This window comes from Triturus cristatus, chromosome 9 (genome assembly GCF_964204655.1).
Source record: "Triturus cristatus chromosome 9, aTriCri1.1, whole genome shotgun sequence".
Classification (NCBI taxonomy): domain Eukaryota; kingdom Metazoa; phylum Chordata; class Amphibia; order Caudata; family Salamandridae; genus Triturus; species Triturus cristatus.
In genome coordinates this window covers 878876790-878904264 of record NC_140592.1, presented here as the reverse complement: position 1 = coordinate 878904264, position 27475 = coordinate 878876790, and the positions used below count along the sequence as shown (strand labels likewise).

General features: G+C 44.4%; 1 protein-coding gene across 1 annotated transcript in view; it reads right to left on the bottom strand.

Annotated features, from left to right (window-relative positions):
- LOC146799004 (uncharacterized) overlaps positions 1–27475 on the bottom strand; it is a 220127-nt gene that overhangs the window by 26745 nt on the left and 165907 nt on the right. Inside the window, exon 3 of the mRNA XM_085626366.1 lies at positions 6603–7900. The gene's annotated coding sequence lies outside the window, so the exon portion shown is untranslated. The remainder of the gene's footprint in view (positions 1–6602; positions 7901–27475) is intronic.

The following is a 27475-nucleotide window of genomic DNA, read 5'->3' as shown; positions in this document are numbered from 1 at the left end:
ACAGGCTAGGCTGCCATTACTCCGCATTATGGCAGTGGGTGGAGGGGGGAGGTGTGCTCTCAAATGAATTGGTGCTAACATTCTTGCCGGCAGCATAATTAAAATATAAACGCAACGTAAGGTGCTCTAAATGTTAAGCAGCAAACAGTACACGTGAAAGTTTTCGTACTGTTTCTATCTGGTATGTGCGTATAGTCAGACCCCCCAGGATATAGCGGCATGGATTAGCAAATTTAGCGGCACAAATATGGAAATTTAGCGGCACAAATATGGGAATTTAGCGGCAATTTAGCGGCGTTTTCTTTGGCAGTTTGTCCTACAACAAACACAGATCTCTTTGTTTTTTGAGTTATTTAACACCATGAAGCTATGTATATTTGGTTTATTTACAATGTAGAGACTTTGTTTGTCTTCAAGACTAAAAATAGGACATAAACAGCATAGTTGGGAGTTTTGTTTAATAAAAAGAATCGATTTCTACCCAAAGAAAACCTTTTTGCAACATTAATCTATGCTCTAATGTTTGCTTTGCAGTGTGTATGCAGCTCTTTGATGAAAGTTAATACCTCGTTGTTCTATATTAGGACTTTAAGTTATCAATTGCAAAGAACAAAAGGACATCTCTTTTAAAAGCAGAAAACCTGCTGATCTATTTACATTATATGCACTCTGTAATCTACATGGTACACGTTTCTGCAGCAGGCATATTAACACTCTGCACTACCTTCACATAAGTCAAAACATTAACTATACAAAACTTTAATCTCTCTCCACGAAGAACATTAATCACAAGAGTTAACTTTACATTTTTGTGAGGCCTGGTAATTGCAGGAGAAAAGGAACCCGGCAGCAGGTGCTTTAAAAACATAATAAACTTCCAAGTATGGTGCCCCCAGGAAGCCAGCACCCGGTGCGGTAGCACCGCTCGCACCGCCCTAGAGCCGGCCCTGGGTGCCAGATTAAAACAGGGTTTGATTGGTTGTGGTTTAAGACGGGGCAGGGTAAAGTGACATTTAGGGCTAGGCCAAGAGGATATAGGGCCTCTTCAGCGAAAGGTGGGTAGCGAGCCAGACCTGTTGGTAGGCCTTAGGTTTTTGTAAATGGCTATAAGAAATGGGCATGGCTTAGGGCCTTTTGTGGTGATGCTGATTAAAAGTGGGGGGTTTACATGCTGGTCAGGTAGCCTTAATGGGTCAGGTCCATGTTTATATACACACAGATATTTTAAAGATATTTGTAAAGTTAAAATAAGTGGATCAATCAATGTTCTAATAATGTATACTTTGCGGTGTGTATGCAGTTCTGGGATGAAAGGTAATAGCTCGCTGTTCTATATTAGGACTTTAAGTTATAAATTGCAAGTAACAAAAGGATGTCTCTTTTGAAAGCAGTAACCTGCTGATCTGTTTACATCCTACGCATTCTGTAATCTACTTGGTACACGTTCTTTGCAGCAGGCACAGAACCCTCTGCACTAACTTCACCCAAGTCAAACCCTGAACTACACAAAATGCTGATCTCTATCCAGGAAGATAATTAATCACAGGAGTTATCTTGACATTTATGTGAGGCCTGGCCATTGCTCGCGGAAAGAAACGCTGTGGCAAGTGCTTCAAAAGCCTAATAAACTTTAATTGACGGAGCCCCCAGGAAGCCAGCACCCTAAAGCCGGCCCTGAATCAGAGTGCAACGTATAACTATATACAATCTACAGCCCTTCTGCTGCGGCGGCCAGCACGGGTCGATCCTTCACTTTTATTGCCTGTGGAAGCAAATGTTAAGGACGAGAGACGCCTCCCAGCTCACAGCAGCTTACCTGGGCCTCTGGGCCTCCCGAGACGACGACGACGACGATCCGACGATCCACCACCAGCCAGACAACGATACAATGACGATCCAGACCAGCAGCGCCGCTCCAGACCAGGTGAGTCGCGTCGTCATCGAGTCGTCAGCACTGCCTGCTGTGAGGACCCCCCCTTAACCCCCTTCTATTGGTCTATTGGACCCGTGGCAAGAGCCACTGGCCCAATAGAACAATAGAAGAGGAAGAGAGGCGCGTGATCTGCTGTCTGCTGCTGGATGGGGGTGGGATGCCGCCAAGATGCCAGGATTTCGCGGGCACTTTTGTAAAAATCGCGGCATTTTTACAAAAGTGCCGATTTCGCGATTTTTTTGCAAATCGCGAAATCCTGGGGGGTCTGTATAGTAACCTATAAATCTGTGCTGGTTAAAAGAGCTTCTCAAATTAAATTAAACTGTGTGAATAGTGCAGACTAATTAACATATCACAAATCCCGCCTAGCCTGCCATTACTATGCATTATGGAAGTGGGTGAAAGAGGGAAGTGTGCTGTACAAAGACATGTCGCTAAGATTAATCGCGGGAAGTAAGTATTAAATTAAAACTGTAAATTATTGCCGAGGTACTTTACAATTATTTTTCACTGTATGGGAGCAATAGAACACTAATAAGGCATATTTTAGCTGGCGAAAACGTACATGCGACACTATATCTAAAAATTGTTCATACTCTTAGATATGTGCATATTTAAAAGATGATAAATGGGACCGTAAGAATTGCTACTAAAAATAACTAATTCTCTGTTTCAAATGGAAATAAAGTTACAACATATATACACAATGGACTGCAAAGTAGTACAGTATGCGACGAATACATTAGCTCCTTCTTCTAATTGGCATACAATATCTCCAAATTATTTCGACACAATTAAAAGTATGCAAGGCTGCTCGTAAATAGCAATAACAGTACAGTGTGTCATGGTGCAAACTTGAATGGCGGTAAGTAATTTTAAAAGTAAGACTTTAACTTATCGTTGTGCATGATGTGTCTTATGTAATAATACTGCATGCGTATAATACATTTTCTACTACTTGTAAGTGTCCTATAATATCCCAAAATTATTTTCCTGCAATGAAAAATTTTAAATCATACTTATGATTCACTGAAAACTATACAGCGTGTCCCCAAACTAATTCCAAAGTGACAATAAGTTAAAAGAAGCAATTCCCCAAGGCCTGATTATTAATTACCGAATATAACGACTAGGTACTGTCTGTTGATAAAGATAACACATTTTCTGTGAGTAGTGCACGCCAATAAACCCAATGTGTACTGAATTATCTGTAAATTAAACTCCTATAAAAAAGGTGTGAAATGACGCGTTGTGAACGCACCAAAAATTGCAAAATTAGACTGATATTGCTCTATTTGCGCAGGAAACAATAGGCATACATGCTTTTCATTCAATTAGAGTGCTATTCCTGTGAATCATGGTAGAACGTATTTTCGCGGTAATAGCAACGGATACAATACCACTAAAAACTTTAAGGCGGCATGCCTTTGAATCGATAATTCTTACATGCAGCACAATAAAAGTTATGTCAACGTAGTGGCCCTGTTTAATAGTTACGTTTAAATGCCTCGAAAGCCGTGAACATAAGCAGGGCTGCGGCCCAACGTAAAAAAAACCTGATTTATCCGCTAAAGTTCATATGCAGCCTAATTAAAATTTACACTGTTTGTATTGTTCAATATGTGTGTGAAGCGTACCGAAACAACTAATTAAAACTACAAGCTAGGCTGCCATTACTCCGCATTATGGCAGTGGGTGGAGGGGGGAGGTGTGCTCTCTAATTAATTGGTGCTAACATTCTTGCCGGCAGCATAATTTAAATATAAACGCAACGTAAGGTGCTCTAAATGTTAAGCAGCAAACAGTACACGTGAAAGTTTTCGTACTGTTTCTATCTGGTATGTGCGTATAGTAAGCTATAAATCTGTGCTGGTTAAAAGAGCTTCTCAAATTAAATTAAACTGTGTGAATAGTGCAGACTAATTAACATATCACAAATCCCGCCTAGCCTGCCATTACTATGCATTATGGAAGTGGGTGAAAGAGGGAAGTGTGCTGTACAAAGACATGTCGCTAAGATTAATCGCGGGAAGTAAGTATTAAATTAAGACTGTAAATTATTGCCGAGGTACTTCACAATTATTTTTCACTGTATGGGAGCAATAGAACACTAATAAGGCATATTTTAACTGGCGAAAACGTACATGCGACACTATATGTAAAAATTGTTCATACTGTTAGATATGTGCATATTTAAAACATGATAAATGGGACCGTAAGAATTGCTACTAAAAATAACTAATTCTCTGTTCCAAATGGAAATAAAGTTACAACATATATACACAATGGACTGCAAAGTAGTACAGTATGCGACGAATACATTAGCTCCTTCTTCTAATTGGCATACAATATCTCCAAATTATTTCGACACAATTAAAAGTATGCAAGGTTGCTCGTAAATAGCAATAACAGTACAGCGTGTCATGGTGCAAACTTGAATGGCGGTAAGTAATTTTAAAAGTAAGACTTTAACTTATCGTTGTGCATGATGTGTCTTATGTAATAATACAGCAGGCGTATAATACATTTTCTACTACTTGTAAGTGTCCTATAATATCCCAAAATTATTTTCCTGCAATGAAAAATTTTAAATCATACTTATGATTCACTGAAAACTATACAGCGTGTCCCCAAACTAATTCCAAAGTGACAATAAGTTAAAAGAAGCAATTCCCCAAGGCCTGATTATTAATTACCGAATATAACGACTAGGTACTGTCTGTTGATAAAGATAACACATTTTCTGTGAGTAGTGCACGCCAATAAACCCAATGTGTGCTGAATTATCTGTAAATTAAACTCCTATAAAAAAGGTGTGAAATGACGCGTTGTGAACGCACCACAAATTGCAAAAGTAGACTAATATTGCTCTATTTGCGCAGGAAACAATAGGCATACATGCTTTTCATTCAATTAGAGTGCTATTCCTGTGAATCATGGTAGAACGTATTTTCGCGGTAATAGCAACGGATACAATACCACTAAAAACTTTAAGGCGGCATGCCTTTGAATCGATAATTCTTACATGCAGCACAATAAAAGTTATGTCAACGTAGTGGCCCTGTTTAATAGTTACGTTTAAATGCCTCGAAAGCCGTGAACATAAGCAGGGCTGCGGCCCAACGTAAAAAAAACCTGATTTATCCGCTAAAGTTCATATGCAGCCTAATTAAAATTTACACTGTTTGTACTGTTCAATATGTGTGTGAAGCGTACCGAAACAACTAATTAAAACTACAGGATAGGCTGCCATTACTCCGCATTATGGCAGTGGGTTGAGGGGGGAGGTGTGCTCTCAAATGAATTGGTGCTAACATTATTGGCGGCAGCATAGTTTAAATATAAACGCAACGTAAGGTGCTCTAAATGTTAAGCAGCAAACAGTACACGTGAAAGTCTTCGTACTGTTTCTATCTGGAATGTGCGTATAGTAACCTATAAATCTGTGCTGGTTAAAAGAGCTTCTCAAATGAAAGAAAACTCTGCGAATAGTGCACACTAATCAACATATCACAAATCCCGCCTAGCCTGCCATTACTCTGCATTATGGAAGTGGGTGAAGGAAGGAAGTGTTCTGTACAAAGACATGTTGCTAAGATTAATGGCGGCAAGTAAGTTGAAATTTAAGACTGTAAATTGTTGAGGTACTTTACAAAAACTATTCACTGTATGGAAGCAAAATAACACTAAGGCACATTAAAACTTGCGAAAACGTACATGCAACACGATATCTCAAATCTTTTATCATACTGTTAGATATGTGCATATTAAAAAGATGATAAATGGGCCCGTAAGAATTGCTACTAAAAATAACCAATTCTCTGTTGTAAATAGAAAAAAAGTCACAACATATATACTCAATGGGCTGCAAAGTACCACAGTATGCGATTAATACATTAGCTCATTCTTGTAATTGACATACAATATCTCCCAAATATTTTTACCAATTAAAAGTATGCAAGGCTGCTAGTAATTAGCAATAACAGTACAGCGTGTCCCCAAAGTAATGGCAACCAATTTTCAGTAAGGTAAGAGAAGCAATTTCCAAAGGCATTATTATTATTTGCAAAATATAACGTCTACGTACTGTTTGTGTGTCCCCCCCAAAAAATTCCCTGTGAAAAGTGCATGGCAATAAACCAAATATGTACAGAATGATCTGTATTTTAAACTTAATAAACCAAGTGCTGAAATGAAGCTTTGTAAATGTTTCAACTCACTAAGTTGCGTTGTAGCAAGGTACAAAACGTAAAAGAATCACCGTACAAAAGGCATAAGAGCACTATGAAGGCATATTTTCACGCGCGAAAATTGGCATGCAACACTTATAAAAAAGTTTTTTTACCATACTGTTAGATCTATGCATATAAAAAAGATGAAAAAAGGGCCCGTAAAAAAGCGCTACTAAGAATAACGAATTTAGCGTTGCAAATGGAAATATAAGTACAACATATATACACAATGGGCTGGAAGTTAAGCATGAGCGATAAATGTGTAGAAGGAATGATAGTAAATGTGCAAACTTTCCCACTACAGTCTTTTACTTCGAAATAATTACCCAAGTTTACAAAAACAATGTAAGTACAGAAAGCACATACAATTCACAAAATCGAGGAAAGCATGATAATGCAAGTGGCTCTTTAATTCCGCTCGGGATTAAGTGACTTACTTGTTTTCCAACGATCGTATCGGTCCGCTCTCTCGAAGTGTACCTGCTGGTTTGTCTTCAAGAAATGTTTCTAACTGTTGCTTGGCTCCTTTAAATACTGTAAATGAAAAAAAACGCTGGTTACTTCATTAAATCACAAAAGAGAGACCGCTTTGTAGTTTAAAAGAGCATGTAGGTGAGATGTTGTTAAGGATGTTGATGTCTGGCAGTATGTAAATTGTAGATAGGAGTCTGTCCCTACGAATGAAAGGATAGTGGAGGTTGTGACGTGTTATAATCGTTAGTGCTGATGTGCGAGTTGGGCCTATTTAGAATAACAAAGCATGGTGTTCGTCGTCTGCGAGCGAGATGGCTCCAAGTGGTCTGGCTGTAAATAAAAAAAATAAAAAAGGGATTAGTTAAAGAGAATCTTTTAGAAACGTAAAAATAATACCCAATTTTACTTACCTTGAAACTTTCGCCTATTTGTACAACTAAAAAATAACATTTATTTACAGCATGAATATACACAAGATGTTTACCTGACTTTAATAAACAGCAGCCGTTGAACACAGGAAACACGAGATGGGCACGAGGCTGTAAGAAGTGACTAACGCAACACTATCTGAACACGAGCATGAGAAGTGCGGCCAAAGATAGACAATGTTCACAATAAGACTAAGACGCGACCCCTAATCAAATGGCGAACAACCAAAAATAATAAATTAGGGCTACCTGTAATCACAAACCCGTCCCTCGACGACGGCCAAAGCTGATCATTGAGGAACGAAGACGCCAAAGCACGGGGCACACATTGAAAGTAAAGAAAAAGACAGATTAGTTCAAAAATTGCAAATGAGTTACCTCCAAAAGCAAAGCTGTTGATTCACGGCTGGCAAAGCACTCCATGCAAGAAAGAAGACGCCAAGACACGGGCCACAAGAGGGGAACACCAAATAAATGGCGGACACAAATGAAAGGCAAAATGGCTTACCTGGAAACGCACAGCTGTCCATTGCCGCCTGGCAAAGGTGTCCATGCCGTAACGAAATCCTAAAAATACGGGCCACAGCTACAAAGATAACAAACACAAGTTAGTAAAACACTCCAAAACGCATTGAAAATAAAATAAGGAAATGCAGCACTTACTTTTATACCTTCCGTGAAGATCTCCCCAACGGCCGTATACTTTAATTTAAATACGTGCCACACCCTGATTGAAAAAAAATGCAGCGAAAAGCACATTCTACAATTCCCAAAAGAAATAGTCTATTTTTAAATGTTAATTGTCTTGCAACCTCTAAGTTAATTGTATCAGCCTAAAAAACATATAAAACGCAATCAAACCACAAACACGAAAAGAATAATCATATCAAATCGCTTACGCCTAAAATCCATACCATCCTCTCAATAATATATGTCACTGCTATGTTTTCTGTAACTGCTAAAGATTGCCTAGTAGCATAAAAAACATAGAAAAATATAACAAACCGCAAACTATATTTAGTCGTATTTTTGTAAAAAAATGAACTTACCTGAATGTCGCAGGACACAAATACAAGGCAAAATGGCTTACGTGGAAACGCACAGCTGTCCATTGACGCCTGGCAAAGGTGTGCATGCCGTAACGAAATCCTAAAAATACGGGCCACAGCTACAAAGATAACAAACACAAGTTAGTAAAACACTCCAAAACGCATTGAAAATAAAATAAGGAAATGCAGCACTTACTCCTATACCTTTTGTGAAGATCTCCCCAACGGCCGTGTACTTTAATCCCCTGACGTATAAAAGGCAGCGAAAAGCACATTCGACAAAATTATAAAGGATTTGGCCAACTTGTACGTATATTTCTCTTGCAACCTCTCAATCAATTCTATGAGCCTCATAAAAGTAATAAACGCAATTACACCACAAACATAGAAAAAAAAAGAATATAAAATCGCTTTCGCATAAGAGCCAGACAATCCTTACAATAATATGTGTCACTGCTCTGTTTTCGGTAACAGCATAATATTTCCAACGAGCATAAAAAACATAGAAAAATGTAACCAACCCCAAACTATATTTAGTAGTATTTTTCTAAACAAACGAACTTACCTGAATGTCGCAGTAAACATTGTAAATGGCACTCAAAAATGGAACATCCCAACGATAGTAATAGAATTTTACGCATGCACAACAGCAAGAGAATGCTGACCATCAAACGCGACCCCAAAACAAATGGCGGTCACCAACAAAATTACAAATGGGCTAACTGTAATCGCAAAGCGATCCATCCAAGACGGGCAAAGCTGGCCATGCAGGAAGGAAGACGCTAAGACACGGGCCACAAGAGTGGAACACCAAATAAATGGCGGACACAAATGAAAGGCAAAATGGCTTACCTGGAAACGCACAGCTGTCCATTGCCGCCTGGCCAAGGTGTCCATGCCGTAACGAAATCCTAAAGATACGGGCCACAGCTACAAAAATAACAAACACAAGTTAGTAAAACACTCCAAAACGCATTGAAAATAAAATAAGGAAATGCATCACGTACTCCTATACCTTTTCTGAAGATCTCCCCAACGGCCGTGTACTTTAATTCCCTGACGTATAAAAGGCAGCGAAAAGCACAATAAACAAAATTATAAAGGATTTGGCCAACTTTAACGTATATTTGTCTTGCAACCTCTAAATCAATTGTATGAGCCTCATAAAAGTAATAAACGCAATTACACCACAAACATGGAAAAAAAAAGAATTTAAAATCGCTTTCGCATAACAGCCAGACAATCCTTACAATAATATATGTCACTGCTATGTTTTCTGTAACTGCTAAAGATTGCCTAGTAGCATAAAAAACATAGAAAAATATAACAAACCGCAAACTATATTTAGTCGTATTTTTGTAAAAAAATGAACTTGCCTGAATGTCGCAGGACACAAATACAAGGCAAAATGGCTTACGTGGAAACGCACAGCTGTCCATTGACGCCTGGCAAAGGTGTGCATGCCGTAACGAAATCCTAAAAATACGGGCCACGGCTACAAAGATAACAAACACAAGTTAGTAAAACACTCCAAAACGCATTGAAAATAAAATAAGGAAATGCAGCACTTACTCCTATACCTTTTGTGAAGATCTCCCCAACGGCCGTGTACTTTAATCCCCTGACGTATAAAAGGCAGCGAAAAGCACATTCGACAAAATTATAAAGGATTTGGCCAACTTGTACGTATATTTCTCTTGCAACCTCTCAATCAATTCTATGAGCCTCATAAAAGTAATAAACGCAATTACACCACAAACATAGAAAAAAAAAGAATATAAAATCGCTTTCGCATAAGAGCCAGACAATCCTTACAATAATATGTGTCACTGCTCTGTTTTCGGTAACAGCATAATATTTCCAACGAGCATAAAAAACATAGAAAAATGTAACCAACCCCAAACTATATTTAGTAGTATTTTTCTAAACAAACGAACTTACCTGAATGTCGCAGTAAACATTGTAAATGGCACTCAAAAATGGAACATCCCAACGATAGTAATAGAATTTTACGCATGCACAACAGCAAGAGAATGCTGACCATCAAACGCGACCCCAAAACAAATGGCGGTCACCAACAAAATTACAAATGGGCTAACTGTAATCGCAAAGCGATCCATCCAAGACGGGCAAAGCTGGCCATGCAGGAAGGAAGACGCTAAGACACGGGCCACAAGAGTGGAACACCAAATAAATGGCGGACACAAATGAAAGGCAAAATGGCTTACCTGGAAACGCACAGCTGTCCATTGCCGCCTGGCCAAGGTGTCCATGCCGTAACGAAATCCTAAAGATACGGGCCACAGCTACAAAAATAACAAACACAAGTTAGTAAAACACTCCAAAACGCATTGAAAATAAAATAAGGAAATGCATCACGTACTCCTATACCTTTTCTGAAGATCTCCCCAACGGCCGTGTACTTTAATTCCCTGACGTATAAAAGGCAGCGAAAAGCACAATAAACAAAATTATAAAGGATTTGGCCAACTTTAACGTATATTTGTCTTGCAACCTCTAAATCAATTGTATGAGCCTCATAAAAGTAATAAACGCAATTACACCACAAACATGGAAAAAAAAAGAATTTAAAATCGCTTTCGCATAACAGCCAGACAATCCTTACAATAATATATGTCACTGCTATGTTTTCTGTAACTGCTAAAGATTGCCTAGTAGCATAAAAAACATAGAAAAATATAACAAACCGCAAACTATATTTAGTCGTATTTTTGTAAAAAAATGAACTTGCCTGAATGTCGCAGGACACAAATACAAGGCAAAATGGCTTACGTGGAAACGCACAGCTGTCCATTGACGCCTGGCAAAGGTGTGCATGCCGTAACGAAATCCTAAAAATACGGGCCACGGCTACAAAGATAACAAACACAAGTTAGTAAAACACTCCAAAACGCATTGAAAATAAAATAAGGAAATGCAGCACTTACTCCTATACCTTTTGTGAAGATCTCCCCAACGGCCGTGTACTTTAATCCCCTGACGTATAAAAGGCAGCGAAAAGCACATTCGACAAAATTATAAAGGATTTGGCCAACTTGTACGTATATTTCTCTTGCAACCTCTCAATCAATTGTATGAGCCTCATAAAAGTAATAAACGCAATTACACCACAAACATAGAAAAAAAAAGAATATAAAATCGCTTTCGCATAAGAGCCAGACAATCCTTACAATAATATGTGTCACTGCTCTGTTTTCGGTAACTGCATAATATTTCCAACGAGCATAAAAAACATAGAAAAATGTAAACAACCCCAAACTATATTTAGTAGTATTTTTCTAAACAAACGAACTTACCTGAATGTCGCAGGAAACATTGTAAATGGCACTCAAAAATGGAACATCCCAACGATAGTAATAGAATTTTACGCACGCACAACAGCAAGAGAATGCTGACCATCAAACGCGACCCCAAAACAAATGGCGGTCATCAACAAAATTACAAATGGGCTAACTGTAATCGCAAAGCGATCCATCCAAGACGGGCAAAGCTGGCCATGCAGGAAGGAAGACGCTAAGACACGGGCCACAAGAGGGGAACACCAAATAAATGGCGGACACAAATGAAAGGCAAAATGGCTTACCTGGAAACGCACAGCTGTCCATTGCCGCCTGGCCAAGGTGTCCATGCCGTAACGAAATCCTAAAGATACGGGCCACAGCTACAAAAATAACAAACACAAGTTAGTAAAACACTCCAAAACGCATTGAAAATAAAATAAGGAAATGCATCACGTACTCCTATACCTTGATTGATTGATTGATTTTGTGAAGATCTCCCCAACGGCCGTGTACTTTAATTCCCTGACGTATAAAAGGCAGCGAAAAGCACAATAAACAAAATTATAAAGGATTTGGCCAACTGTAACGTATATTTCTCTTGCAACCTCTAAATCAATTGTATGAGCCTCATAAAAGTAATAAACGCAAATACACCACAAACATGGAAAAAAAAAGAATTTAAAATCGCTTCCGCATAACAGCCAGACAATTCTTACAATAATATGTGTCACTGCTCTGTTTTCTGTAACTGCATAATATTTCAAACGAGCATAAAAAACATAGAAAAATGTAACCAACCCCAAACTATATTTATTAGTATTTTTTTGTAAACAAACGAACTTACTTGAATGTCGCAGTAAACATTGTAAATGAAACTCCAAAATGGAACATCCCAACGATACTAATAGAATTGTACGCACGCACAACAGCAAGAGAATGCTGACCATAAAACGCGACCCCAAAACAAATGGCGGACACCAATAAAATTTCACAAGGGCTAACTGTAATCGCAAAGCGATCCATCCAAGACGGCCAAAGCTGGCCATGCAGGAAGGAAGACGCTAAGACACGGGCCACAAGAGGGGAACACCAAATAAATGGCGGACACAAATGAAAGGCAAAATGGCTTACCTGGAAACGCACAGCTGTCCATTGCCGCCTGGCAAAGGTGTCCATGCCGTAACGAAATCCTAAAAATACGGGCCACAGCTACAAAGATAACAAACACTAGTTAGTAAAACACTCCAAAACGCATTGAAAATAAAATAAGGAAATGCAGCACTTACTTTTATACCTTTTGTGAAGATCTCCCCAAAGGCCGTGTACTTTAATTCCCTGACGTATAAAAGGCATCGAAAAGCACAATCGACAAAATTAAAAAGGATTTGGCCAACTTTAACGTATATTTGTCTTGCAACCTCTAAATCAATTCGTCAACACACGGGTCCCAGCAACACCATTATCAATGACAAGTCAGAGCAACACGCATCGCGCAAAAGTGAAACCGCGATGCAAAAGTAAACAGACGGCTCACTTTGCTAAAGCCGAATGGAAAGAGAAAAGCAAAACAATCATCGGTGGCAGACGAGACAAACAAACATGGAAAATACCTTACAAATAACGCACAACAGCAAAACAAGATCCTCACAGCCAGAGAACAATCATCACAGCTAGAGAACAGCAAAACAATGGCGGCTGGAAGAATCGTATCTTTTTCGGATTCGGGGGCGTGTTCCTGCTGTTCTAAAAGGGCGTGGCTAAAAAGTAGAAAGAACAGCAAGGAACACGCCCCCGATTCTGAAAAAGACGGAGCCTATTTGGAGGGACGGCTCTCTCCTCCAATGGCGGGCCTCCGTTTAGGAAGCCAGCCAATGGAGGAGAAGCAAAAAGAGAGGCAGGCTAAATAGCCACTCTAGGAAACATTAAATCTTCCGACTTCCGGTTCTGCCTTCGGCAGACCGGTAGTCTTCGACCTAAAAAACGCAAGGGTGCCCTACTTCTGCCTGACAGGGCACTTCGTGCGATGACTGCCATTACGCTTGAAATTGTTGGCTTTCATTCTTACCTGTAGTCAGTGCTCTAAATGGAAACACAGAAGGGCTAAAATAAAATAGTGAGTACCTGCACTCAGTATTTAGAGTACCTGTTTGCTCCTGAGAAGTGCTGGTACTCTCCTATTAAAATTAAAGAAGTGCAGGTACTGTGTACTGGGCCATTTAAAGTACTTCTGGCAGCTATGTTTTTTTCACCTGCGTTATTTTTTTTTAGGTCGATCTTAGGCAGCACATGCACTGTCGCTTCGAGACATGCTGCATTCACACTGTGGGCTTACAGCCCACCCATTGCCTTTTTATTCATTACTTTAATGGTCCTTTAAAAATGCTTGCTTGCTAGTGGGTAATCTTTCCTCTTTGTGCCACCTTGTGCTCATTTGTTTCCTCCAACAGAGCAGTACTTAACTTCTGGTATCATTCCACTGTAGTGCAGTGTTCTTCAATCTGGGGGGCGCGCCACCATTCCAGGGGGGGCGCGCACTCCACACGAAAATCTGATGGCTGATATTTGGCCGTAACGGAGGTTTTGAACACCGCGGGATGGCAACCCTCACACCTTCAGCCCTTGATGAGCTGTTAAGAGGTGTTTGAAGGTGACTGACAGGGAGGGGCTGCAGCTTCAGGAGCAGGGGCATCTATTCAGATGCAAACAGCCCTGAATGCGTCTCTGCAATTTAGAGGGGCCTCACACATTCCCTTTCTGCCCAGGGCCCCAAACATCCTAGAACCGGCCCTGATTACCCCGAGGCAGCATGTGGTTCTCTTCACAGAGCTTAATTACTGTCACTAAATTGTAAGCAAACCTCGGTTCTGCAAACATGCAGTCTATAATTGGAATAAAATAAAGAAATGGCACAATCGCACCCACACTGATTAAACAAAGTATGGAGGACAATCAGTTAAATCAGTTATCTTGGAGTATCTCCTTTAAGTACTGTACATCACAGTGGGGGATGGCAAAACTAACATTTTGGAAAGAGAGCCTGTCTTCTCGTTGTCTTGTCCAGGAGGGGGTGAGGAGCCCTACCCCTCCCTGGAATACTTGAAAACTGCATGCCCACCCCTGTGCCCACCCTGGTGGATCCTGTCCAAGTCCTGGAATGGCTCCTGCAGCGAGGGTGAAGTTCTTGATGGGCCTCTTCTCAAAAAGGCTCAGCTCAAAATTAATATGAAAAGGTGGGCGAGTGAGTACGTGAAGGGATGGGTGGATGGCTGGATGAATTAGTGAAAGGGTGAATAGATGAATGAAAGATTGAATAGATGGAGAATGAGAGAGGATGGATGGATTGATGAGTGAGTGGAAGGATGGATGAGAGAAAAGGTAAATAGCTGAATGTATGGGTGGAAGGGTAGCTGGATGGGTAAAAGGGTGGATGGATGAGTGAAAGGATGGATGAGTGAAAGGATGGATGAGTGAAAAGGTGGATGATGAGTGAGTGGGTGGATGGATGAGTGAAATGTTGGATGGATTGATGAATTGATAAGTGCAAGGGTGAATGGATGGAAGGATGAGTGAAAGGGTGGATGTAAGGATGGATGAGTAAGTGAAAGGGAGGGTAGATGGACAAAAGGATGAATAGATGAGTGAAAGGATAGATGGATGAGAGAAAGGATGGATGAGTGATAGGGTCAATGGATGGATTAATGAGTGGATGAGTAGATGGATGGGTGGGTGGATGGATGGATGGAAGGAAGGATGGCTAAGTGAAAGGGTCGATGGAGAGGGAAAGGGAGGATGGATGGATGACTGAAAGGGTGGATGGGTGGAAGGATGAGTGACTGGGTGGATGGATGAGTAAGTGAAAGGATGGCTGGATGGGTGAAAGGGTAAATGGCTGGATAGATGAGTGAATGGATGGGTAGAAGAGTGAATGGATGAGTGTACAGATGGATAGGGTGAATGGGTGGATGGATGGATGATGGATTAGTGAAAGGATGGATGAAGGAATGGTTGAGTGAAATGATAGATGGAAGGATACGTGATGGATAGGTTTGCAAATGGTTGAATATGTTTGGATTTGGCTGGGCTTACTTATATACTATGGCGTGACCTCCTCTGATGTGTCTGTAAAACGTACCTATTGTCCTGAAGTTTTGTCCTGATTTTTGACCTTCTGTCCTGAATTTGAGTCCTGAATTTTGACCCTTTGTCCTGAATTTTTACACTCACCATTGGCAGTAGCAAAAATCCATCCACAGATTGACCGTCTCTGTGGTGAAAAACAGGCACACCCGTCACATTAATGTTGGTGGTGTTATTATCAATCTGTCATGTGTAAAACAAAGCATCCTAGTAAAAACAATTTGCACACATTTTATCTTGGAACATTTTGTTTGTTTTGAGCTGTGTAATAAGCCTGTCATTAACGACACCCACTCACAAATCTACAGTTCACTAAACTCCCATTGCGTTGAACATTATTTGCCGGATATGGCCCGGGATATGCGGGTGGCAGTCAATTATGTAGTGTACAAGATTCCAGAAATTTCTGTCAGGTGGTGGGGGGGCCTGACATTTCAAAAAATTCAGTTGGGGGGGGCTCAACCTACAAAAGTTTGAAGACCTCTGCGTGTAGTGCATAACTATTCATTCAGGGCACTATTTATTTTGTTGGTTAAGTGCTCAGTTCTGTATTCCAGAGCACTGTTTTTTTGTTTTTTTTATCATCCCGTCCCACTTTTCTTTTCTTTTTAAATTCTTTTTATTGATAAAAAACAGGCTTCACATATCGTTCTGAGTGGTGTAATCAGGTCTTTACATTTTTGTATTCGTCTTTGGCATCACAGTACCCCATTTTGTATATGAACCCCAGAGACTATCAAGGCGCTTTTACGGCCGTACCATTCCCCTGTCTCTAACACCTGTAGCTTCTGCAATCCCCCCACACTTTCTCCCACTTCTTGGGGCATCCTCTAGCTGTATAGACCACTTGTTCTGCCCTCTGGCACCAATCTAGATCTGCCTTAAAATCATTGACTGCTGGAGAGACCATAGCACACCATGTCCTTGCAATATTATGTTTTACAACCCACCCGCCGCTAATCTAACCGTCCCACTTTTCATTCGCTCCGTCCATCATTGACTGCGCATGGGGAAAGGCGTGGCAACTGGTGACTGCGGCGGCTGAAAAAAACAACATAAAGTAACCAGGGAATGCTGTATCAGGTTCTCCCCGGGCCCAGTCTCTCTCAGCGTCCAATCATTATGTCCACGGTGGGTGCCTGGATCCTGGGAGGCAACTTTAGGTCAAAAAAGCAAACAGAGTTGCTCATTCTTCTTTTTATGCCGCCTTCTAATTCAGCCGCATTACATTTGATTTACCTTGTTTTTTTAAGGCAGCTATACTAAACCTAAGTTCTTTAATGTTAGAAAAGTTCTGTTGTTTCATTAAACTCTATTAAATAACTGAGAACTTCCTAGTATTGCTAGTTTAATATGCAGGCTGATATGTTTTCTTTTATTTGAACTTGGCAAATTCTGAAAATTATTTTATATTGTGTTCTTGGACCCGCACGCAAGATAGATCAGAGCAGAAGCCAGTCTAGCAGTTTCCAAAACTTAAATAGCTGTCACTGTGCTTTCTATTTGTAATAGTTAGGTTGTGTTCACTTACACACTCAATATGGCTGCTGTATGTAGCGTTCTTCGCAGACGTTCGAAATGCTGTCCTGTGCCAATGGTGCACGTCTGAGTTTTGCAAGCAGGAGCATTAAACAACAACAGGCTTCTGAGTGTATGGCAGCCGCTCTCTCAGGCTGTCCCTGGCGCTACAGCCGCACAGCAAGAGCATTTAGCCTCCCAATACTGGAGTCTCTTCTTTGAGTGTGAGTAGAGCAATAAGTGGGGATGGGAAGTACGGATGTTAGATGGCTTAGTGTATTTGAATATCTATTGAGTATTTTTGAGCTTTTCATTTACAAAGTATGGCTTCCTATACCTTAGTACTGTATTTCTATTGAAGTCAGTGCCTACTACTACAGCTCACAGAATGTAAAAGTTTGGCAATTTAAAGCATATGTAAATTTGTTGTGTGGCATATATGAAGTGCTATGCAAACTCTGGCAGGAAGATGAGCTTGTCAGGAAATGCACCTCTTCTGGCAGAGGAGCTGAAGGTTGTCCTTAAAGAAATGTATTGCCTATTTGTATGTGTTGTTAAAGTTACTTACCTTCGGTAACGTAATATCTGGTAGAGACACAGTCTAGCTGCAGATTCATTAACCTTTGAATTCTCCCCAGGCGCCAGTCTGGATCCTAGAATGTTTCAGCAGTTCCTCTGCGCACCAGGGGACGGCGTCGTACGGCTCCGCGCTGGTGTGGACTTCGGTCATGATGTCAGTGGAGCTATACAAGTCCCCTCCGGCACGCAGACGTCAGTTTCTTCTGTAAAACCTTCTGCGCCAGAACACAGAGCCACTTTAGAAACTGGTTACGGAAGCAGGGAGTCAAAAAGATCAAAAATCTTTGAAACATTAATAAAGTAGAAATATTAAATGGTATGTTAATACCAGACCTGTATTTCAAAGAAAATCCCAAAATAATCAACAAAACGCAGGACAACGTGAAACCCCGTGCCTTGGTGAATAACCCTCATGTAAGGGAAGAAAACCTTACACTCCATAGACCATTCCTCAATGGTAATGAATGGCATGGTAATAGCAAAACAAAATCTTTAAAAATAACACCAAGCGGAGGAGCCTAGCGCGCAACCAAGTTGGACGCGTAGGCACAGGGCTCCCCGGACCTTTGCCGCTCCTCGCAACTTATCCTGACATTATCCTGGATTTGTGAACGGATTCTGGAAGATGAACCTTGGCTGAATCCATAACTCTTTTCAGAACGAAAATCGGACCAGGGAGACCTGAAATATAGCGTCTTGCATTTTGGCGGCCCACCTGGAAGCTGTGCCCGGTGCTTTGGTGAACTGTGGGGCCGGGGAGTAGTTGAACAACAACGGCATCGGAGCCTTGCCAATGACCGCGCCCCCACTTTCGGTTTCGCTTTTGCACTTCTACATGGCCTGATTGAGGAGCTGCTTCGCGCGACTGGGGCGTCCTCCGGCCTTTGTACTGGACTGATTTGTGCCCTTTTTCTCCACTTTTCCGAGCGGGCTCTCGGACATTCGGAGTCTGATCTGCTGGCACCCCTTTGCTATCGGTCCTGGCGAACCCCTCCGGTGAGCATCGCTTAACATGGCGGGCAAGGGGGATCCCGAGAAACGGAGGACCAAGACATCCCACCGTGGGGGACCAGTCCAGAGTAACATCATGGATCGTTATACCCAGAGTAAAGGATCCCCCGGGCCAGCAAGTGCCGCCGCGGAGGACTCTGGTGGTGGCCCGTCCGTGCCCACGGAGTTGTCGCTGCAAGACGTTATGGGTGCCATCAACGGCATAAGGGAGACCATCGCCCTGCAGTACGAGGCTCTGGCCCGTAAAATTGACACGGTTGCCATTGATGTCACGCTAATTCGGGCGGATCTCTCTAAGACTAACGAGAGGGTTCAATCGCTGGACTTGAGGACATCCACTCTTGTCACGGATGTATCAGACCTCCAGGCAACTCTTGGCGATCTAAAGTCGGCGAACGACACGATGTCCCGCCGGCTGGAGGATTTCGAGGGTCGGGCACGACGCAATAATATCCGCGTCATAGGTGTGCCGGAGACTCTCGACAATCGTCCGGTGGACCTCATGGTCGAAGATCTAGTCCTCAATCATCTTGCTCCTTCAGGCCTGAGCAAGTTCTTTGCCGTGGAGCGTGCTCATCGTGTCCCGGGCGGTAGGCCTCGACCAGGAGCTCCCCCGAGGCCTATTATTGCAAAACTTTTTCACTACAGAGACCGGGATGCGATCCTGCAGGCCTCGAGGGTACATGGCCCAGTTAACTATGAGAATGCCTCCGTTAACTTCTTTCCGGACTTCACCCAACTCGTTCAGAAACAGAGAATGGGCTTTCAGGGGGTGAAGCGCCGTCTTCGAGATTTGGAACTTAAATATTCTATGCTTTTCCCTGCCAGGCTTCGTGTGGAATATGAAGATCGGACTATCTTTTTTTAACGCCCTGATATTGTGAGTGACTTGTTAGACTCCCTGCCGGACCGGGGCGAACGATCTGGGCGTACTGGCGGTGCTGAGGGCGTATCAAACGTGGGGTGGTGTTGCAATTTTTGCGCCGATTGGCCTCTGATGTGGTATTCCTTCAAGAGACGCACTTGGTGGGTAATGTATGTCATGCCATGAACAGGGGTGGCTACCGATTGGTTGCGCATTCTGGCTTCACCACCGGATCCAGAGGGGTGGGCATCTTACTGCGATCTTCCCTCCCGCTTGAGATTGACAAAGTTACTCTTGATGATAGAGGGCGCTATGCGTCCTTGACGGGACGGTGGGAGGGTCAGACTCTTTCATTGGTCTCGGTCTATGTTCCCCCGGGCCTCCAGACCTCCACTTTCTCTGATGTGGGTCGTATGTTACTTGAACTTCCTGATAGTCTCTTGCTTGTGGGTGGGGATTTTAATTCCGTGATTTCTGGCGAGTTGGATCGTTACCCTCCCAGAGCCCTCTCTGCCGCCCAGGCGTGGCTCGGCGGGTTCTTGGAAACTTTTGGCCTAGTGGACTGCTGGAGGTTGATACATCCGACACAGAGTCAGTACACATTTCACTCCGGGGCTCACGGGAGTCTCTCCAGACTAGATTACTTTCTTATGCCAGCGGCCCAGACCACCCGGGTCCGGGAGGTTAAGCACCTGGCCCGGGGCATTTCCGATCATTCCCCATTGTGGCTCCTCTTCGATACTGGGATGCGATCCGCCGGGCGGGTCGCCCCCATTAACCCCTGGTACCTGCGTGACCCCAAGATCCGCAAGGGTCTCATTAAGTCGCTTGACCAGTATTTTCTTGAGAATGAGGGGTCCGCCTTGTCCTCTGTGTCCTTGTGGGAGGCTTTCAAAACGGTTCTCCGAGGACACGCCCTATCCCTGATCGTGGAGGCCAAGAAAGCTAAGAACGGGGAGGTGGTTGCGTTGGAGGCCGAGATATCGGGGTTGGAGGCTGCCTTGGAGACGGCTGTCACTCAGGACGGGCTCCACGCTCTCAGCCTGAAGCAATTCGAATATAAATCCCTTGTTACGGAGGCTGCTCGAACAATGTATAGGGAACAGCAGGGTAGACTGTATGATGCTGGGGATAAGGCGGGTAAATTGATTGCTTGGCTTGATAAGAAGGAGAGAGTGAATCGAGTGGTCCCCGTGCTTCAGACGTCGGAGGGAGTGAGTGTGACTGACCCTGGTGAGATTGTGGAGTGTTTCGCTGATTACTTCCGTGCTGTGTACTCCCCGGTGTCTGATAGGGATGAGGCTGACTCCCGTCACTTGTTGAAGGATATTGCTTTGCCCTGCCTGTCGGTGGATGAGCGTGAGCAGTTAGATGCCCCGTTGTCGGTCGACGAGATTGCTACCGCGATTCGTTCCCTTCGCTCAGGCAAGGCTATGGGCCCCAACGGACTCCCTATTGAACTTTATAAACTGCAACCGGATAAAATTGCGCCATTTCTCCGTCGTATGTTTTCGGAGTCACTTGAACTTTGTTCTCTCCCTGCTGACCAGCGCTTGGCCACTATAGTCGTGATTCCCAAGGACGGTAAGCCTCAGGGCCGTTGCACCTCGTACAGGCCTATTTCTCTGTTGAACACTGAGCCGAAAATCCTTGCTAAGGTTCTTGCTAATCGCCTGCTTACTGTTATCTGTGACCTGGTGCATCCGGACCAATCCGGTTTTATCCCGCACCGGAATACGGCCCTTAACTTGCGGCACCTACATGGCGTACTTGCAAGGGCGGAATATCTCTCAGAGCCGGCCATCTTGGTTTCCTTGGACGCCACGATGGCCTTTGATACGATAGAATGGCCGTATCTTTGGGCCGCCCTGGCAAAGTTTGGACTCGGGGCGGGATTTATTAGTTGGGTTAAACTCTTATACGCTGCTCCGTTGGCTCAGGTTGTCGTTAATGGAAGGGTTTCCCGGCCCTTCGTTCTTGGGAGAGGCACTAGGCAGGGGTGTCCGTTGTCTCCCCTGCTCTTCGCTCTGGCTTTGGAGCCGCTCGCTGCTTGGCTTCGTTGGGAACCGTCGATAAGAGGGATCCGGTGGGCCCCTGGCTTCGAGGATCGAGTTTCGTTGTACGCGGATGATATCCTTTTGTACCTCACCTCACCACGTCAGTCACTCAATGTGCTCTTTGACATCCTTACTTCCTTCGGCAAGAACTCTGGTTTGATTATTAACTGGTCCAAATCTTGTGTCTATGCTATATCCGGTGACTTTCCTCTCTTGCCTTCTCGTTTTCCTATTAAGGCGTCCCACTCCGGCTTTACGTACCTGGGGGTGTACGTCTCATTGGACCCGGCGATCCGCTACGAGCATAATCTCCTCTCTCCACTTCGGAGATTGAGGTTAGACGTGGCCCGTTGGTGTAAGCTTCCCTTGTCTCCCCTCGGTAGTGCGGCGCTTTTTAAAATGATGTCTCTTCCCCGATTCCTTTACGCACTTCAGAACTCCTTTGATATTATTCCGGCGGCCTACTTCCGGGAAGTGGAGAGCTTACAGAGGAGGCTTGTTTGGGATGGTCGTGCACGTATTGCTCTTGCAAAACTGACTCTCCCCTGGTATGACGGGGGCATTGCGCTCCCGGACATCAGGAGGTACTATTGGGCCTTCCAGCTATCTGCTATTAACCATGCTACGTACGCACCTGGTCCGAATCCGGCTTTCGAAATGGATAGACTTTTGTTGCCTGGCGGCAACTTTAACAGAGCGCTTTACTCTCGATCGGCTGGGAGGAACTTAACCGGTCCCACTAAGATTGCGGTGCTTGTGTGGAGGGCTGCGAATGTGGCCATGGGCTGGAATGAGCGTTTGACGGGTGCGACCCCTCTGTTTGCGTCTGAAAGATTGGGAAGCCTCTGGACGACGAAGGGCTTCGAGCGTTGGGACACGATTGGCATCAGTAGAGTGGGTGACCTTTGGGTGAAGGGTGCGGTTAAATCCTTTGCTGCGTTGCAGAGTGAGTACGAATTGAGTGAGCGGGAGTTCTTTCGGTACGTCCAGGTTCGGCACGCCTTGCTCTCGGCCTTCGGGGCTGGGACTACAGTCCCTGTGTCTTCGCCACTCGAGGACCGCATACTTGACGGTCACTTGCCCGACAGTACTATTTCCCTTATCTATAAAAAACTAATAAACGTGCGGGCGGATCTCCTCGTGCGCCTTCGGGAGGCGTGGACCGGGGATGGTGTGGAACTGGACGATGAGGACTGGCAGTCTGCCCTGTCCTCCCCTAAGGAAGTGGCCATACCCGCGCGTCTCCGTCTTGTCCAGCTTAAAATTCTCCACCGTGTCTACGTGACGGGCCCTCGTTTAGTTTTGATGGGTTTTTCTGAAGACGGGCTCTGTAGGCGCGGCTGTGGGCTCAGCGCTGAGGTATTCAAGGCACTACGATATGATTAGCGCAGTATATCTAATGATAGTTTGACTAGTTATGGTGTATTAAACGGTTCGAAATCCCCGATTATGTTTAGCACGACAAAAAGGGCCGAGAACCGAACCGCCTCCATTTTGGATTGCGGCTCTCTCTCACTTGGGAATCACGTGGTCTTTTCCGCACACCCTCTGCTTCCCCCTTTCCTTGCATTTAATTAGGAGACAGGCTGAGTTGCTGAGAAGCAAGGTCACATCTGCTAAAAGGGAGTATCAAGCAAATTCCTCTAGACCTGGGACGAGAAGGGAGTCACCCTTTCGACCTTCTCTGTAAAGATAGTAACCCTTTGTATGTGTAACCGAAACCAGAAATAGGCATGAGCTCATTAGGGGCGCCAGGACTAACTGGTACTTTTCCACATATAAGGTTTTGTATGCTGTACTGATAATGTATAAAAGTGTGTTACTGTCAAGGAGCCAGCAGCCATCGGCGCACCTGATGGGTGAGGATCGACGAGGCTCCTCTATATAGAGTTCTGTGGTGGCTAATAAACGTTTGAACCTTCCACGTTGCCAACTGCTCCTTATTTTGCATAATATTGCGGGTCAGTGGTAAGTGTGGCCCTTGGAATAATTATTTGGACACAACAGTTGGCGACCACAAAGGGACCCCGTGAAAGGGTCTCCCCCCCCCCCCCCGTATTCGGGTGGTGGGATTGGGGGCGTCCTGACCGGTTGGCGGGAGAGGAGCCTGAGGATTTCTCCCACCCTGCGCAACTTTTCGGTACGTCCCCTGCTGCTAGTTACCCTTCGCCGGGTGCTACGGGCTTAACCCAGAAACTGGACTGATTTGGTCGGGAGGAGTTGGCAGCGGAGAATGAACATTCGTATCTGGGTGCACCCGGTGAGTATTGATTTGATTTGACGCACGCGTTATAAACGGTGCATTATTGGTTAAAGCACGCGTTGAAGACGGTGTGCTATTTGACTGATTTGAGAGCATTCGTTGAGAACGATGCATTTTTGATTTTGAACACGGATTGCATTTGTTTGAAGCTCGCGCTGGACAGCGGTGCATTGATTTGAAGGCACGCTCCGGAGGGTGGTGTCTTGCTTGATCGGGTTAGCATTACCGTGGGTTGACTCGAAGTACGTTCAGGTTGTATTTGATTTGAGTAAAAACGGCGCGCTGAAGGATTATAAACGGATTGCACGTGGAAGGATCCGCGACCTAGACTGGGTAGCCACAGGGCATACTCCTGACGGGGCAAGTCCTCGTTGGGGGCTGGTCTTAGTGGTGAGCCAGGAGGGTGGCCGGAATCCCGCGTGCAGTTTGGTGTTTGGACTGTGAACCAGAGTCGACGGGCTTGGTTCTCTGATACCGATTGTATGTTGTGTATGATTCGTGTTGATTGTTGTTTGTGTATACATGTCTGAACACTAACCAAAATGTCCTGTTCTAGTAAATTGAATTGTTTTGGCTGCTGCTGTCGAACAAGTGACTCCAGACTAGCTGAGAGCCAACCCGCCCCGCCGGAGGGCAGTCCTAGCCATTTTATGTATATAAAACATGGGATCTCTCCGTTGTTGTTCTGCACTCTGTGGCATAAGTATACCAAGGGAAATGAGGAGTTACGATGGCCCAAAACGGGTTCGTTTGATGAGAAGAAAATTGCGTTCCTACAGGAACAGCTGTTTTCTAGGCGAAGTAGGCAGGCCATGTTTGATGCTCTGATTGCATGGCAGAAGGAGGCCAAGCAACGGCTAATAAGGGAAGAGAAAGTAGCTAGAGCCAAGGCAGGACAGAATGTTACTCAGAAAGCTATGGCCTATGACCGAGAAAGAGTAGAAAAGGGATTGGATTGCATGAATCGCAAATTTAGATTAAAGGTTGATAAGAGCTATGTGACCCGCCCGAATGCAGAAGATGAAATAGAGGATTTATTGGACACCAGGCCACCACCCCCTTATGTACCGCAGAGGATATATCCGGAGGTATCAGGGGCCTCGGCCCCGGCCCCAAATATGTCCCTGGGGGCCTCGGCTTCGGCTCCCCCGGCCACTACTACCCCTCCCTCCCTGCCGAACCTCTCCCGGTTACCGACATCTGTGTCTGAAGTTATGGCCATGCTGCCTAATTTATTGACGGCAGCTGCAGCCGGGACCCCTCAGCTGTTGCCGGGGTCAATGCCTTCCCCTTCTGTTCTGCCCTCCTCCTCCGCCAGTACCACGCCGGTAACAACTGTGACTACTCCAATACGTCCGGCCAGTCTAACGGAGGGTAGGAAGTTGTTCACTCATTCGGCCTTGGGAACGGAAGGGAGGGAAAGTATTGCTACACAAGCATCCCAGTGGATGCGACATCCCATTTATACTCTTGCTGATATTTGGAGTACCATGAGAGACTATGAACCGGTGATGCAACAGCATGCCCTGGAGCATATGGCCAACCGTCTTATTTCTGTGTGGGAACAGGTACACCAGGAAGGGAAGGCTCCGGCTATATTATATGATATTCTTGATCAGGTCCACAAATCTCAGATGACGCCGGAAGAGGTATATGGGAAGGTGCAGACTTTGGTCTCTTATAGAACTCGTTTGCAGTCTGCCACTCCCGCCGGATTCTCCCAGTTCCCTATGCGAGAAGTGCACCCTATCTTCCATCCAGAAGTTGCTGCAGTAGTGGATGCCCACGGTGTCGTTACCCGCCCGGGAATAGACGCCCGGTTCCAGGAACAATGGGTCTATACCCCCTGGAAGCGGAGTGAGGTACTATCCCTAAAAAGCCAGTTGCCAGATCCTAGAAAAAACCCCACCGCATATTACAAGGAACTGACCGAGGCCGCCTCGTCAGCAGTAATGACGTTGGCAGATATTGAATTATTCTTTGCCTTATTAGTACCGTTGGACATTTGGCGCCAGGTACATGACCAGGACCATGTCACGGAATTTGGTGGGACATGGGACCAACTGAGAAACTGGGATAGAGATCGTAAACCAGGAAACAAGCCCCGACCTGAGATACTGACCTTGCCTGAGAAAATAATAACTTATATGCATTCGTTGATCCCACCCAGGAAAGTAGATTGGGACAAGCTGACGGCCTGTAAGCAAAAGAAGGACGAGAGTGTATCTGATTTTTTCACGAGGTTTGAGGGAGTGTTCATTGACTTCAGCGGACAGGACTTGGCAACGGAGGGGGGTGTACGTTTATTTGTTAATAGATTTGTAACCAATTTGCTACCTGAGGTATCGGCCCGGTTACAGGCAGCTGAGAGTACCTGGACGACCACCACGCCCTCCACGATACTAAGCATGGCTCAGTATTATGAGCATCGGGAGAATGAGAGCAAGGATAAGACAGAAAGAAAGTCGAAAGAGTTGAAAACACGAGTGTTACTGCAGCAAGTGGAGAGGGGTAGAGGAAGAGTAAGAGGGTTGCAGAATTTCGCTCCAAGAGGGGCGGGACCGACGCAAACAGCTGGGCGAACAGATCTAGGCATAAATCAATGTGCTTTTTGTAAAGAGGAGGGGCATTGGAGAGCACAGTGCCCGTTGCTGTATGAGCAGAATACTGCTTCAAGGGGTCGTGGACGGGGAAGGATGAGTGGGCATCGAGGTGGATACACGAGACAAGAACAGGCAGCCCGAGGTGAGAACAGTCAGAATTATTTCGACCAAAGCCAAGGTAGACAGTACTACAATGACGGACGTGTAACGGACGAAGACACCGGGTATACTCAAGCATAGGACAGCCAAGGGCAGAGTAAGGGGCATGTGTCAATCCCGATAGATCAAGCTGGACCTTATGTCCATGCACGATTGTTGGATGCATCAGGTAAGTTTTTGGTTGACACAGGGGCTATGAACAGTTCTGTTTCACGTGCCCTGGTCCCGGGGGCCGCTCTGTCTGGCCAGACTAATGTGTCCGTGGGGTTCTCTGGAACTCCGGTGGTGAGCCCCATTTCTAAGCCACTTTCCCTTACTCTGGGACCGGTTACGGTAGAATCGCCTTTCCTCCTCACCTCCCAGTGTGGGGATAATCTCCTGGGTATGGATATATTAAAAAGATTGCATGCCCGCATCTATTGCTCCCCCGATGGAGTTTACCTGACCATTCGGAATACCTCTATCCCCTCCATCCAATGTTTTTCGAAAACGGACTCCCTACCCCCTGAGCTTGCAAAACTCCCGAGGGATCTTTGGGCCCTGGGGGACACTGACGTAGGGTTCCTACAAATTCCCCCGGTGTCCATCACCCTGAAACAGAATGCCAAATTGCCGAGGATCCCACAGTACAAAATAGCCCCTGCGGGAGAGCGCGCTTTACTGGCCATTATTTTTGATTTGATTAGAACAGGGGTGGTGGAGGAAACGACTTCCAATATCTGCAACAGCCCAATTCTTCCGATTCTTAAATGAGCCCCCGTACCCCAGTCCCCTGATTATGCTGATACCTACCGATTTGTGATTGATTTGCGAGAGATTAACAAGATTGTGGTACCCCAATATCCGATGGTACCAGACATTAATT